Here is a 13040-nt window from a genome sequence, read left to right as displayed (position 1 = left end):
CACAAAGGCTCAGTAGTTGAGGCTCTCGGGTTCTGGAGCTCAGTAGTTGTGGCTTAGGGACTTTAGTTGCCCGAGGTATGTGGAATCTTCTTAGGCCAGGATTGAACCCCTGTCCTCTGCATTTGGCAGGTAGATTCCTATCCACTGTACCACCAGGGGAGTCCCATTATATGATTTTAAATCTTTTTTTTTTTTTCAGATTAACCACCACTAAATGGTTTTTTTTTTTTTTGGCAGAAAGTGAAGAAGAACTACAGAGCCTCTTGATGAAAGTGAAAGAGGAGAGTGAAAGAGTTGGCTTAAAGCTCAACATTCAGAAAACTAAGATCATGGCATCTGGTCCCATCACTTCATGGCAAATAGATGGGGAAACAGTGGAAACAGTGGCTGACTTTATTTTTTTGGGCTCTAAAATCACTGCAGATGGTGACTGCAGCCATGAAATTAAAAGACACTTACTCCTTGGAAGGAAAGTTATGACCAACCTAGACAGCATATTAGAAAGCAGAAACATTACTTTGCCAACAAAGATCCGTCTAGTCAAGGCTGTGGTTTTTCCAGTAGTCATGTATAGACACGAGAGTTGGACTATAAAGAAAGCTGAGCACAGAGAAATTAATGCTTTTGAACTGTGGTTTTAGAGAAGACTCTTGAGAGTCCCTTGAACTGCAAATAGATTCAACAAGTCCATCCTAAAGGAGATCAGTCCTGGGTGTTCATTCGAAGAACTGATGTTGAAGCTGACACTCCAATACTTGGACCACCTGATGCGAAGAGCTGACTCACTTGAAAAGACCCTGATGCTGGGAAAGATTGAGGGCAGGAGAAGAAGGGGAAGACAGAGGATGAGATGGTTGGATGGCATCACCGACTCAATGAACATGAGCTTGGGTAGGTTCTGGGAGTTGGTGATGGACAGGGAGGCCTGGTGTGCTGTGGTTCATGGGGTTGCAAAGTATCAGACACAACTGAGTGACTGAACTGAACTGAACTGAAATGGTTTTGTAATACATATTTTTGGTTAATATTATTTTAAAACTATTTTCAATTATTTAAAACATCAATGGACACTTACAAAATTCTCTTAAAGGCAAGACCTATATATTTTTTAAATCCCTTTGGTCATTTGCAAACTGATTTATTATAAAAGAATAAACACATGTAATTTATTAAGGAGTAAAATAACCAAAATATCTTTAAGGATTCTGCAGACAATGAATATCAGGTGAGAGCAAGCAGACAAAATTGACTGAACAGTGAGCTCATATTTGTTGTTGGTGGTGATGTCCAACTCTTTGGGACCCCATGGGCTGCAGCGTGCCAGGCTCCTTTGTCCTCCACTATCTCCCAGAGTTTACTCAAATTCATGTCCATTGAGTTGGTGATGCTATCTAACCATCTCATCTTCTGCCTCCCCCTTCTCATTTTGCCTTCAGTCTTTCCCAGCATCAGGGTCTTTTCCAGTGAGTTGGCTCTTTGCATCAGGTGGGCAAAGTACTGGAGCTTCAGCTTCAGCAACAGTCCTTCCAGTGAATATTTAGGGGTGATTTCCTTTAGGATTGACTGGTTTGATCTATTTAAAGTCCAAGGGACTCTCAAGAGTCTTCTCCAGCTCCACAATTCAAAAGTATCAGTTCTTCAGCACTCTGCCTTCTTTGGGATTCCCTGGTGGTTCAGTAGGTAAGGAATTCACCTGCAATGCAGTAGACCTGGGTTCGATCCCTGGGTTGGGAAGATCTCCTGGAGGAGGGCATGGCAACCCACTTCAGTACTCTTGCCTGGAGAATCCCCATGAATAGAGGAGCCTGGTGGGCTGCAATCCTTGGGGTTGCAGAGTCGGACTCGACTGAGTACTGCACTGCCTTCTGTATGGTCCAACTCTCACATCCGTATATGACTACTGAAAAAGCCACAGCTTTGACTAAATAGATATTTGTTGGCAAAATGATGTCTCTGCTTTTTAATATACTATCTAGGTTTATCATAGCTTTCCTTCCAAGGAGCAAGCGTGTTTTAATTTCATGGCTGCTGTCACTGTCTACAGTGATTTTGGAGCCCAAGAAAATAAACTCTGTCCCTGTTTCCACTTTTTGTCTTTTATTTGCCACGAAGTGCTGGGACCAGATGCCATGATCTTAGTTTTTTGAATGTTGAGTTTTAAGCCAGCTTTTTCACTCTCCTCTTTCATCCTCATCAAGAAGCTCTTTAGTTCCTCTTGACTTTTTACCATTTGAGTGGTTCTGTTCAGTTCAGTTCAGTCGCTCAGTCATGTCCGACTCTTTGCTACCCCAAGGACTGCAGCACACCAGGGTTCCCTGTCCATCACCAATTGCTGGAGCTTGCTCAAACTCATGTCCATCAAGTTGGTGATGTCATCTTACCATCTCATCCTCTGTCATCCCCTTCTCCTACTGCTTTCAATCTTTCCCAGCATCAGGGTCTTTTCCCACAAGTCAGTTCTTCGCATCAGGTGGCCAAAGTATTGGAATTTCAGCTTCAGCATTAGTCCTAATGAATATTCAGGACTGGTTTCCTTTAGGATTGACTGGTTTGATCTCCTTGCCATCCAAGGGACTCTCAAGAGTCTTCTCCAATAGCACAGTTCATATCTGAGGTTGTTGGTATTTCTCCCAGAAATGTTGATTTCAGTTTGTAATTCATCTAGCCTGGTATTTTGCATGATGTACTCTGCATAGAAGTTAAATAAGCAAGGTGAGAGGACACAGCCTTGTTGTAGTTCTTTCCCAATTTTTAATGAGTCTGTTGTTCCATGTCCGGTTCTAACTGTTGCTTCTTGAACCACATACAGGTCTCTTAGGAGACAAGTAAGGTGGTCTCTTACTCCTTTCTCTTTTAGAATTCTTCACAGTTCGTTGTGATCCACACCATCAATGAAGCAGAAGTAGGTGTTTTTCTGGAATTCCCTTGCTTTCTCTATAGAATTGCCTATTTTGGACATTTCATGTAAAGAGAGTCATACAATAAATGGCCTTTTGTGCCTGGCTTCTTTCACTTAGCTCACTGCTTTCAAGGTTTATCTAAGTTGTAGTATATATTAGTATTTTATTTGTTTTTATGAATCATTAGAAAAATGCAAATCAAAACCCAATGATATACCACTTCATGTCCATTAGTATGGTCATATTTTAAAAATAAGAAAGAAAAGTAACAAGTGTTGGAGAGGATGTTGAGAAACTGGAACCCTTTTACATTGCTGGCTGGGATATAAAATGGTGCAAATATTGTAGAAAACAGTTTGGCAGTTCCTTAGTATCTTATGGATGAATTTAACAATAGAAGTTCTCAATTTTAATGAAATCTGTAATTGTTTCAATTAGTGAGTGTTTTCTAGGTCCTATTGAAACATATCTTTGCTTATTCTATGTTTGTCTTTCAGAAGCTTTATTTATTTATTTATTTTTATATCCTTATGTTTAAGGTCTACCATCCCCCTTGAATTGATTTTATATATAGTGTGAAGCAAGATACTTTCTTTTTTCCATGTGGATTTCCATTGACTGAGCCCAGTTTTGAAAAATCTTATCTTTCTCTGCCACACTACAGTGGTCACTTGGTCATAAATTAAGTAACTATGTATTAATAGCTCTGTTTCCGGACTGTATTCTCATCTACTGATCTATTCATCTAACCTTGCACCATTACCTCACTGTCTTAATTACTGTAACTTCATCACATTTTTTAATATCTGGAAATATAAATCTTCCAACTTAGTTCATCATCAAGATTATCTTGGATTAAAAAAAGATTATCTTGGATATTCTTGGCTCTTTTTATTTCTGTATAAATTATAGAATTACCGTATCAGTTCCAACAAAAAGAAACCCACTGGGATGTTGATTAAGGATTTGTTAAAATATATAGCTCAACTCAAGGAGAATGGCTTCTTTAAAATGTTGACTCTTCCACTCCTTGAACATTATTTTTTCCTGTATTTATTTAGGTCTTGTATCAGTCAGGGTCCAATGAAGAGACAGAAGCTGGACTAGTAATTTAGGGAAATTTTAATGTAAAAATTCATTAGCTAGTAAAAAAGGTGGATCATTATTCAAAAGTGCAGAAGATGACTATAAGGATTAGAGCAGGAGCAACTACAGAAAGTTGTTAATACCGCTGGGGTAGAGATATAGTGAATAAGTAAAGATACTCTGAAACTTAGAAGGGTACCCTATCCTTATTGCATAGGCTGAGATTCAGAGCTCTTTGGAGAAGGCGTGGGCACCACAGACATATGCAGTCCACTACTGATGGAGAAATAGGAAGATGCAGGCTACACCCTACCTGTAGGAGTGGCTTACCGCTGGCAAGGAGAATGTTGCCAGAGGCATGGGCTAAAGAGCTGGTTTACAAGACTTATGATATGATGGGGTAGAAGTGGTGTAATGAGTATCCTTAACTCATTCCCAACCTCATAGAGAAAATCCTCAGTATTTCACCATTACATGTGATGTTGGAGCTAGTTTTTTTGTAGTTACCCTTTGTCAAAAGTACCCTAGTTTGCTAAGATTAAATGGTTATTTGACTTTTTCAAATACTTTTATTTGCTGAGATGATTCTCTGTTCTCTTTTGACCTTTGTTCCCTTAGTGTGGAGAATTATTGTGATTTCTTTTCAAATGTGAAATCAACTTTTTACTCCTGGAATAAACCAAATTCAATAATGATATAGCATCCTTTTTATGTATAACTGCATTTGATTTGATAATATTTTGTTTGGGAGTTTTGCATCTAGGTCTGAGAGAGTTTGAACTGTATTTTTTCTTCTTCTAATTTCTTTATCAGGTTTTAGTACCTGAGTATTTGTATTAAGGTTATGTTGACCTTAAAAAATGAATTGGTAAATATTTTATTTTTTAAATATTTCCTAGTAGAGGCTGTGGAAAGTCAGTATTATTGTCTTGTTTAAATGCTCAGAAGGATTCAATATCTGGGCCTAGAGATTTCTTTGTGGGAATGTTAATTACAGATTCAATTTCTTAATAGATATAGAAGTATACGGATGTTTTATTTCTTCTTATGTCAGTTTTGGTAAGGTGTGTTTTTCTAAATCACTTAAATTGTCAAATTGCAGTGGCATTAAGTTGTTTATAATATTCTACTGTTATCTTTTCAATGCCCATAGGATCTTGCTTGGCACTTATCAATTTTTTTAGCCTTTTTGAAGAAACAATTTTGGGCTTTGTTGATTTTCTTTATTGTAATTTTGTTTTCTGTTTCATTGATCTTTTGCATTTTGTTATTTTCTTCCCTCTGCTTTCTTTGAGTTTGATTTGCTGTTTTTTTTCTAACTTCTTAAGATGGATGTTCATATCATTGAATTCCATTCTGTCCTATTTTCTAATATGTACATTTAAAGTTGTCCAGTGGGTAAGACTCCATGCTTCCACACTGTAGGGGGCACAGATTCAGTCTCTGATTTGGGAACTAACATCCTGCATGTCACAAGGCATGGGCAAAAAAGAAAAAGAGAAAAAGCTGGTAGTTTTTGCCTTACCAGTGCTTTAGCTACTTACAGTACTTTTTGATATGATATATTTTTATTATCATTCATTTAAATATATTCCTACTTTCCCTTGTGATTTTTTTCTTAGTTTCCAGGCAGGATTTAAAAGATTTTAAAGTTATCATTATTGATTTCTAGTGTAAATGTATTATAGTTAGAATATTCTGTTTAATATTAATCCTTGAGATTTTTAAAAACTTATTTTATGACCCATTTTAGATCATATCTGGGTCCCATGTGCACTTGAAAAAATTTGTACATAGGATTGAGAAGATGCAAGAAAGGTTTAACAAGGACCTAGGAGAAATAAAAAAGAGTCAATATATAATGGATAAAGCAATAAATGAGATCAAAAACACTCTGGAGGGAATCAACAGTAGAATAACAGAGGCACAAGATAGGATAAGTGAGGTAGAAGATAGAATGGTAGAAATAAATGAAACAGAGAGGAAAAAAGAAAAACGAATTAAAAGAAATGAGGACAATCTCAGAGATCTCCGGGACAATGTTAAACACCCCAACATTCGAATCATACGAGTCCCAGAAGAAGAAGACAAAAAGAAAGACCATAAGAAAATACTTGAGGAGATAACAGTTGAAAACTTCCCTAAAATGGGGAAGGAAATAATCACGCAATTCCAAGAAACCCAGAGAGTCCCAAACAGGATAAACCCAAGGTGAAACACCCCAAGACACATATTAATCAAATTAACAAAGAACAAATATTAAAAGCAGCAAGGGAAAAACAACAAATAACACACAAGGGGATTCCCATAAGGATAACAGCTGATCTTTCAATAGAAACTCTTCAGGCCAGGAGAGAATGGCAGGACATACTTAAAGTGATGAAAGAAAATAACCTACAGCCCATATTACTGTACCCAGCAAGGATCTCATTCAAACATGAAGGAGAAATCAAAAGCTTTTCAGACAAGCAAAAGCTGAGAGAATTCAGCACCACCAAACCAGCTCTCCAACAAATGCTAAAGGATCTTCTCTTGACAGGAAACACAGAAAGGGTGTATAAACTCGAACCCAAAACAATAAAGTAAATTGCAATGGAATCATACTTATCGATAATTACCTAAAATGTAAATGGGTTGAATGCCCCAACCAAAAGACAAAGACTGGCTGAATGGATACAAAAACAAGACCCTTATATATGTTGTCTATAAGAGACCCACCTCAAAACAAGGGACACATACAGACTGAAAGTGAAGGGCTGGAAAAAGATATTCCATGCAAATAGAGACCAAAAGAAAGCAGGAGTAGCAATACTCGTATGAGATAAAATAGACTTTAAAACAAAGGCTGTGAAAAGAGACAAAGAAGGACATTACATAATGATCAAAGGATCAATCCAAGAAGATATAACAATTATAAATATATATACACCCAACATAGGAGCACTGCAATATGTAAGACAAATGCTAAAAAGTATGAAAGGGGAAATTAACAGTAATACAATAATAGTGGGAGACTTTAATACTCCACTCACACACATGGATAGATCAACTAAACAGAACATTAACAAGGAAACACAAACTTTAAATGATGCAATAGACCAGTTAGACCTAATTGATATCTATAGGACATTTCACCCCAAAACAATGAATTTCACCTTTTTCTCAAGTGCACACGGAACCTTCTCCAGGATAGATCAAATTCTGGGCCATAAATCTAGCCTTGGTAAATTCAGAAAAATAGAAATCATTCCAAGCATCTTTTCTGACCACAATGCAGTAAGATTAGATCTCAATTACAGGAGAAAAACTATTAAACATTCCAACATATGGACGCTGAACAACATGCTGCTGAATAACCAACAAATCACAGAAGAAATCAAAAAAGAAATCAAAATATGCATAGAAATGAATGAAAATGAAAACCCAACAACCCAAGACCTGTGGGACACTGTAAAAGCAGTGCTAAGGGGAAAGTCCATAGCAATACAGGCATACCTCAAAAAAAACAAGAAAAAAGTAAAATAAATAAGCTAACTCTACACCTAAAGCAACTAGAAAAGGAAGAAATGAAGAACCCCATGGTTAGTAGAAGGAAAGAAATCTTAAAAATAAGGGCAGAAATAAATGCAAAAGAAACAAAAGAGACCATAGCAAAAATCAACAAAGCTAAAAGCTGGTTCTTTGAGATGATAAATAAAATTGACAAACCATTAGCCAGACTCATCAAGAAACAAAAGGAGAAAAATCAAATCAATAAAATTAGAAATGAAAATGGAGAGATCACAACAGATAACACGGAAATGCAAAGGATCATAAGAGACCACTAGCAGCAACTATATGCCAATAAAATGGACAACTTGGAAGAAATGAACAAATTCTTAGAAAAGTACAACTTTCCAAAACTGAACCAGGAAGAAATAAAAAATCTTAAAGACCCATCACAAGCACAGAAATGAAACTGTAATCAGAAATCTTCCAGCAAACAAAAGCCCAGGACCAGATGGCTTTGCAGCTGAATTCTACCAAAAAATTTAGAGAAGAGCTAACACCTATCCTACTCAAACTCTTCCAGAAAATTGCAGAGGAAGGTAAACTTCCAAACTCATTCTATGAGGCCACCGTCACCCTAATACCAAAACCTGACAAAGATGCCACAAAAAAAGAAAACTACAGGCCAATATCACTGATGAACATAGATGCAAAAATCCTTAACAAAATTCTAGTGAACAGAATCCAACAACACATTAAAAATATCATACATCATGAACAAATGGGCTTTATCCCAGGGAAGCAAGGATTCTTCAACATCCACAAATCAATCAATATAATACACCACATTAACAAATTGAAAAATAAAACCATATGATTATCTCAATAGATGCAGAGAAAGCTTTTGACAAAATTCAACATCTGTTTATGATAAAAACCTCCAGAAAGCAGGAATAGAAGGAACATACCTCAACATAATAAAAGCTATATATGATAAACCCACAGCAAACATTATCCTCAATGGTGAAAAATTGAAAGCATTTCCCCTAAAGTCAGGAACAAGACAAGGGTGCCTACTCTCACCACTACTATTCAGCATAGTTTTGGAAGTTTTGGCCATGGCAATCAGAACAGAAAAAGAAATAAAAGGAATCCAAATTGGAAAAGAAGTAAAACTCTCACTATTTGCAGATGACATGATCCTCTACATAGAAAACCCTAAAGACTCCACCAGAAAATTACTAGAGCTAATCAATGAGTATAGTAAAGTTGCAGGATATAAAATCAACACACAGAAATCCCTTGCATTCCTATACACTAATAATGAAAAAATAGAGAAATCAAGGAAACAATTCCATTCACCATTGCAATGAAAAGAATAAAATACTTAGGAATATATCTACCTAAAGAAACTAAAGACCTATATATAGAAAACTATAAAACACTGGTGAAAGAAATCAAAGAGGACACTAATAGATGGAGAAATATACCGTGTTCATGAATCAGAAGAATCAATATAGTGAAAATAAGTATACTACCCAAAGCAATCTATAGATTCAATGCAATCCCTGTCAAGCTACCAACGGTATTTTTCACAGAGCAAGAACAAATAATTTCACAATTTGTATGGAAATACAAAAAACCTCAAATAGCCAAAGCAATCTTGAGAAAGAAGAATGGAACTGGAGGAATCAACCTGCCTGACTTGAGGCTCTACTACAAAGCCACAGTCATCAAGACAGTATGGTACTGGCACAAGACAGAAATATAGATCAATGGAACAAAATAGAAAGCCCAGAGATAAATCCACACACCTATGGGCACGTTATCTTTGACAAAGGAGGCAAGAATATACAATGGATTAAAGACAATCTCTTTAACAAGTGGTGCTGGGAAAACTGGTCAACCACTTGTAAAAGAATGAAACTAGAACACTTTCTAACACCATACGCAAAAATAAACTCAAAATGGATTAAAGATCTAAACATAAGACCAGAAACTATAAAACTCCTAGAGGAGAACATAGGCAAAACACTCTCCAACATAAATCACAGCAGGATCCTCTATGACCCACCTCCCAGAATATTGGAAATAAAAGCAAAAATAAACAAATGGGACCTAATTAAAATTAAAAGCTTCTGCACAACAAAGGAAACTGTAAGCAAGATGAAAAGACAACCTTCAGAATGGGAGAAAAGAATAGCAAATGAAGAAACTGACAAAGAATTAATCTCAAAAATATACAAGTAACTCCTGCATCTCAATTCCAGAAAAATAAATGACCAAATCAAAAAATGGGCCAAAGAACTAAACAGACATTTCTCCAAAGAAGACATACAGATGGCTAACAAACACATGAAAAGATGCTCAACATCACTCATTATCAGAGAAATGCAAATCAAAACCACAATGAGGTACCATTTCACACCAGTCAGAATGGCTGCTATCCAAAAGTCTACAAGAAATAAATGCTGGGGAGGGTGTGGAGAAAAGGGAACCCTCTTCCACTGTTGGTGAGAATGCAAACTAGTACAGCCACTATGGAGAACAGTGTGGAGATTCCTTAAAAAACTGGAAATAGAACTGCCATATGACCCAGCAATCCCACTGCTGGACATACACACCGAGGAAACCAGAATCGGAAGAGACACATGTACCCCAATGTTCATCGCAGCACTGTTTATAATAGCCAGAACATAGAAGCAACCTAGATGTCCATCAGCAGATGAATGGATAAGAAAGCTGTGGTACATATACACAATGGAGTATTACTCAGCCATTAAAAAGAATACATTTGAATCAGTTCTAATGAGGTGAATGAAACTGGAGTCTATTATACAGAGTGAAGTAAGCCAGAAAGAAAAACACCAATACAGTATATTAACGCATATATATGGAATTTAGAAAGATGGTAACGATAATCCTGTATGCGAAACAGCAAAAGAGACACAGATGTATAGAATAGTCTTTTGGGCTCTGTGGGAGAGGACGAGGATGGGATGATTTGGGAGAATGGCATTGAAACATGTATAATATCATATGTGAAACGAATCACCAGTCCAGGTTTGATGCATGATACAGGATGCTCGGGGCTGGTGCACTGGGATGACCCAGAGGGATGGGATGGGGAGGGAGGTGGGAGGGGGCTTCAGGATGGGGAACACATGAATCCATGGTGGATTCATATATGGCAAAACCAATACAAGATTGTAAAGTAATTAGCCTCCAATTAAAATAAATTTAAAAAAAGAAAGTAGAGTAAAAGAAAAAATAAAGATAAAATCAGAAATTAAAATGAAAACAAACAGAAAAATAAAAATGTGATTAATTTAAAAAAAATTTATACATATACAGCTATCCTCAGTGCAGTAGATTCCAATCTATTGTTAAACATTCTAATAGCAAACAAATCAAACTTATTGTGTTGCTTAAATATTTATACTCCTGTCACTTTTTTGTCTGCTTGTTTTATTAACTACTGAGAGGGCTTGTTAAAATATTCCACAATATTATGTATCTATCTGGTCTTCTTTTCAGTTTTTTGATTTGAGTATTTTGAAGGTATGGTATTATGTGCATATGAATATAAAATTGCTGTATCTTCCTGGTGAATTAACCTTTTGAAACCTATTTTTTATAGGACACTATACCAAACAATGAAATGATACATATTATTTTCAAAAGCATATAGAATGTTCAATCATAAAATGATTTCAAGAAATAGAATGGTCACCATATAGAGTGATTTGCAATTATTCAGCAAGGGTTTTTGACCACTGTGGAATTAAGCTAGAAAACCTCTGACAGCTAAGAAATTCAGCACTATACTCAGTTTAAAAAAATCAGATTGGTTTCATTTATTTTAAATATATTAAAAAATTTTTTAATTAAAAATATTTAATTGAATTATAATTGATCTTCAACACCATGTTAGTTTCTGGTGCTCAGCCTAGTGAGCACAATATTTGTATGTATTATAATATAATCATCTTGAATTAATCTTTTTATTGAAAATTTTCTCTTTATTCCTGGTTATTCATCTCAACTTTAGGATTACTTGACTTAATAGCTTAATATTAGTACTGATATTACCATACCACCTTTTTTTTTTTTTTCTTGGTTAGCGGTTTTTTTGTTTTTTAAAAATTCTTTTACTTTCATCTTTCTGTGTCCTTATGTTATGGAGTAGCTAATATAAGCAGCATATAACTTTTATTTTAATGCACTCTGACAAGCTAGGTCTATTATTGGAGTGTTTAATCCATTTACATGTAATTAATTACTGACTTGGTTTTATAACTACAATATTACTATTTTTTCTATTTGTTTTCTTCCCCCCTCCTTTCCTGCCTTAATTTGAACCAATCAATTTCTTTTTAGTAAAACCAGTTTTTCTTCTATTAATTTGTTAGTTATATCTCCTAATAATCTCCTATTAATTTGTTAGTTATTGATCCCTGCCTGTACAGGAGGCAGGGATCAAGACCATCCCCATGGAAAAGAAATGCAAAAAAGCAAAATGGCTGTCTGGGGAGGCCTTACAAAGAGCTGTGAAAAGAAGAGAAATGAAAAGCAAAGGAGAAAAGGAAAGATATAAACATCTGAATGCAGAATTCCAAAGAATAGCAAGAAGAGATAAGAAAGCCTTCTTCAGTGATCAATGCAAAGAAATAGAGGAAAACAACAGAATGGGAAAGACTAGGGATCTCTTCAAGAAAATCAGAGATACCAAAGGAACATTTCATGCGAAGATGGGCTCGATAAGGACAGAAATGGTATGGACCTAACAGAAGCAGAAGATATTAAGAAGAGATGGCAAGAATACACAGAAGAGCTGTACAAAAAAGACCTTCACGACCCAGATAATCACGATGGTGTGATCATTGACCTAGAGCCAGACATCCTGGAATGTGAAGTCAAGTGGGCCTTGGAAAGCATCATTACGAACAAAGCTAGTGGAGGTGATGGAATTCCAGTTGAGCTATTCCAAATCCTGAAAGATGATGCTGTGAAAGCGCTGCACTCAATATGCCAACAAATTTGGAAAACTCAGCAGTGGCCACAAGACTGGAAAAGGTCAGTTTTCATTCCAATCCCAAAGAAAGGCAATGCCAAAGAATGCTCAAACTACCACACAATTGCACTCATCTCACATGCTAGTAAAGTAATGCTCAAAATTCTCCAAGCCAGGCTTCAGCAATATGTGAACCATGAACTTCCTGATGTTCAAGCTGGTTTTAGAAAAGGCAGAGGAACCAGAGATCAAATTGCCAACATCCTCTGGATCATGGAAAAAGCAAGAGAGTTCCAGAAAAACATCTATTTCTGCTTTATTGACTATGCCAAAGCCTTTGACTATGTCGATCACAATAAAGTGTGGAAAATTCTGAAAGAGATGGGAATACCAGACCACCTGACCTGCCTCTTGAGAAATCTGTATGCAGGTCAGGAAGCAACAGTTAGAACTGGACATGGAACAACAGACTGGTTCCAAATAGGAAAAGGAGTTCGTCAAGGCTGTATATTGTCACCCTGTTTATTTAACTTATATGCAGAGTACATCAT

General features: G+C 36.2%; 1 long non-coding RNA gene across 1 annotated transcript in view; it reads left to right on the top strand.

Annotated features, from left to right (window-relative positions):
• The first annotated feature begins 241 nt into the window (after positions 1–241).
• The window catches only part of LOC132342550 (uncharacterized), a 40497-nt gene continuing 27698 nt past the window's right edge, over positions 242–13040 (top strand). The window contains exon 1 of the long non-coding RNA XR_009490959.1: positions 242–891. This is a non-coding gene — a long non-coding RNA (uncharacterized lncRNA). The remainder of the gene's footprint in view (positions 892–13040) is intronic.

Source organism: Bos taurus, chromosome 17 (genome assembly GCF_002263795.3).
Source record: "Bos taurus isolate L1 Dominette 01449 registration number 42190680 breed Hereford chromosome 17, ARS-UCD2.0, whole genome shotgun sequence".
NCBI lineage: Eukaryota > Metazoa > Chordata > Mammalia > Artiodactyla > Bovidae > Bos > Bos taurus.
This window is presented reverse-complemented; position numbering and strand designations above follow the sequence as displayed.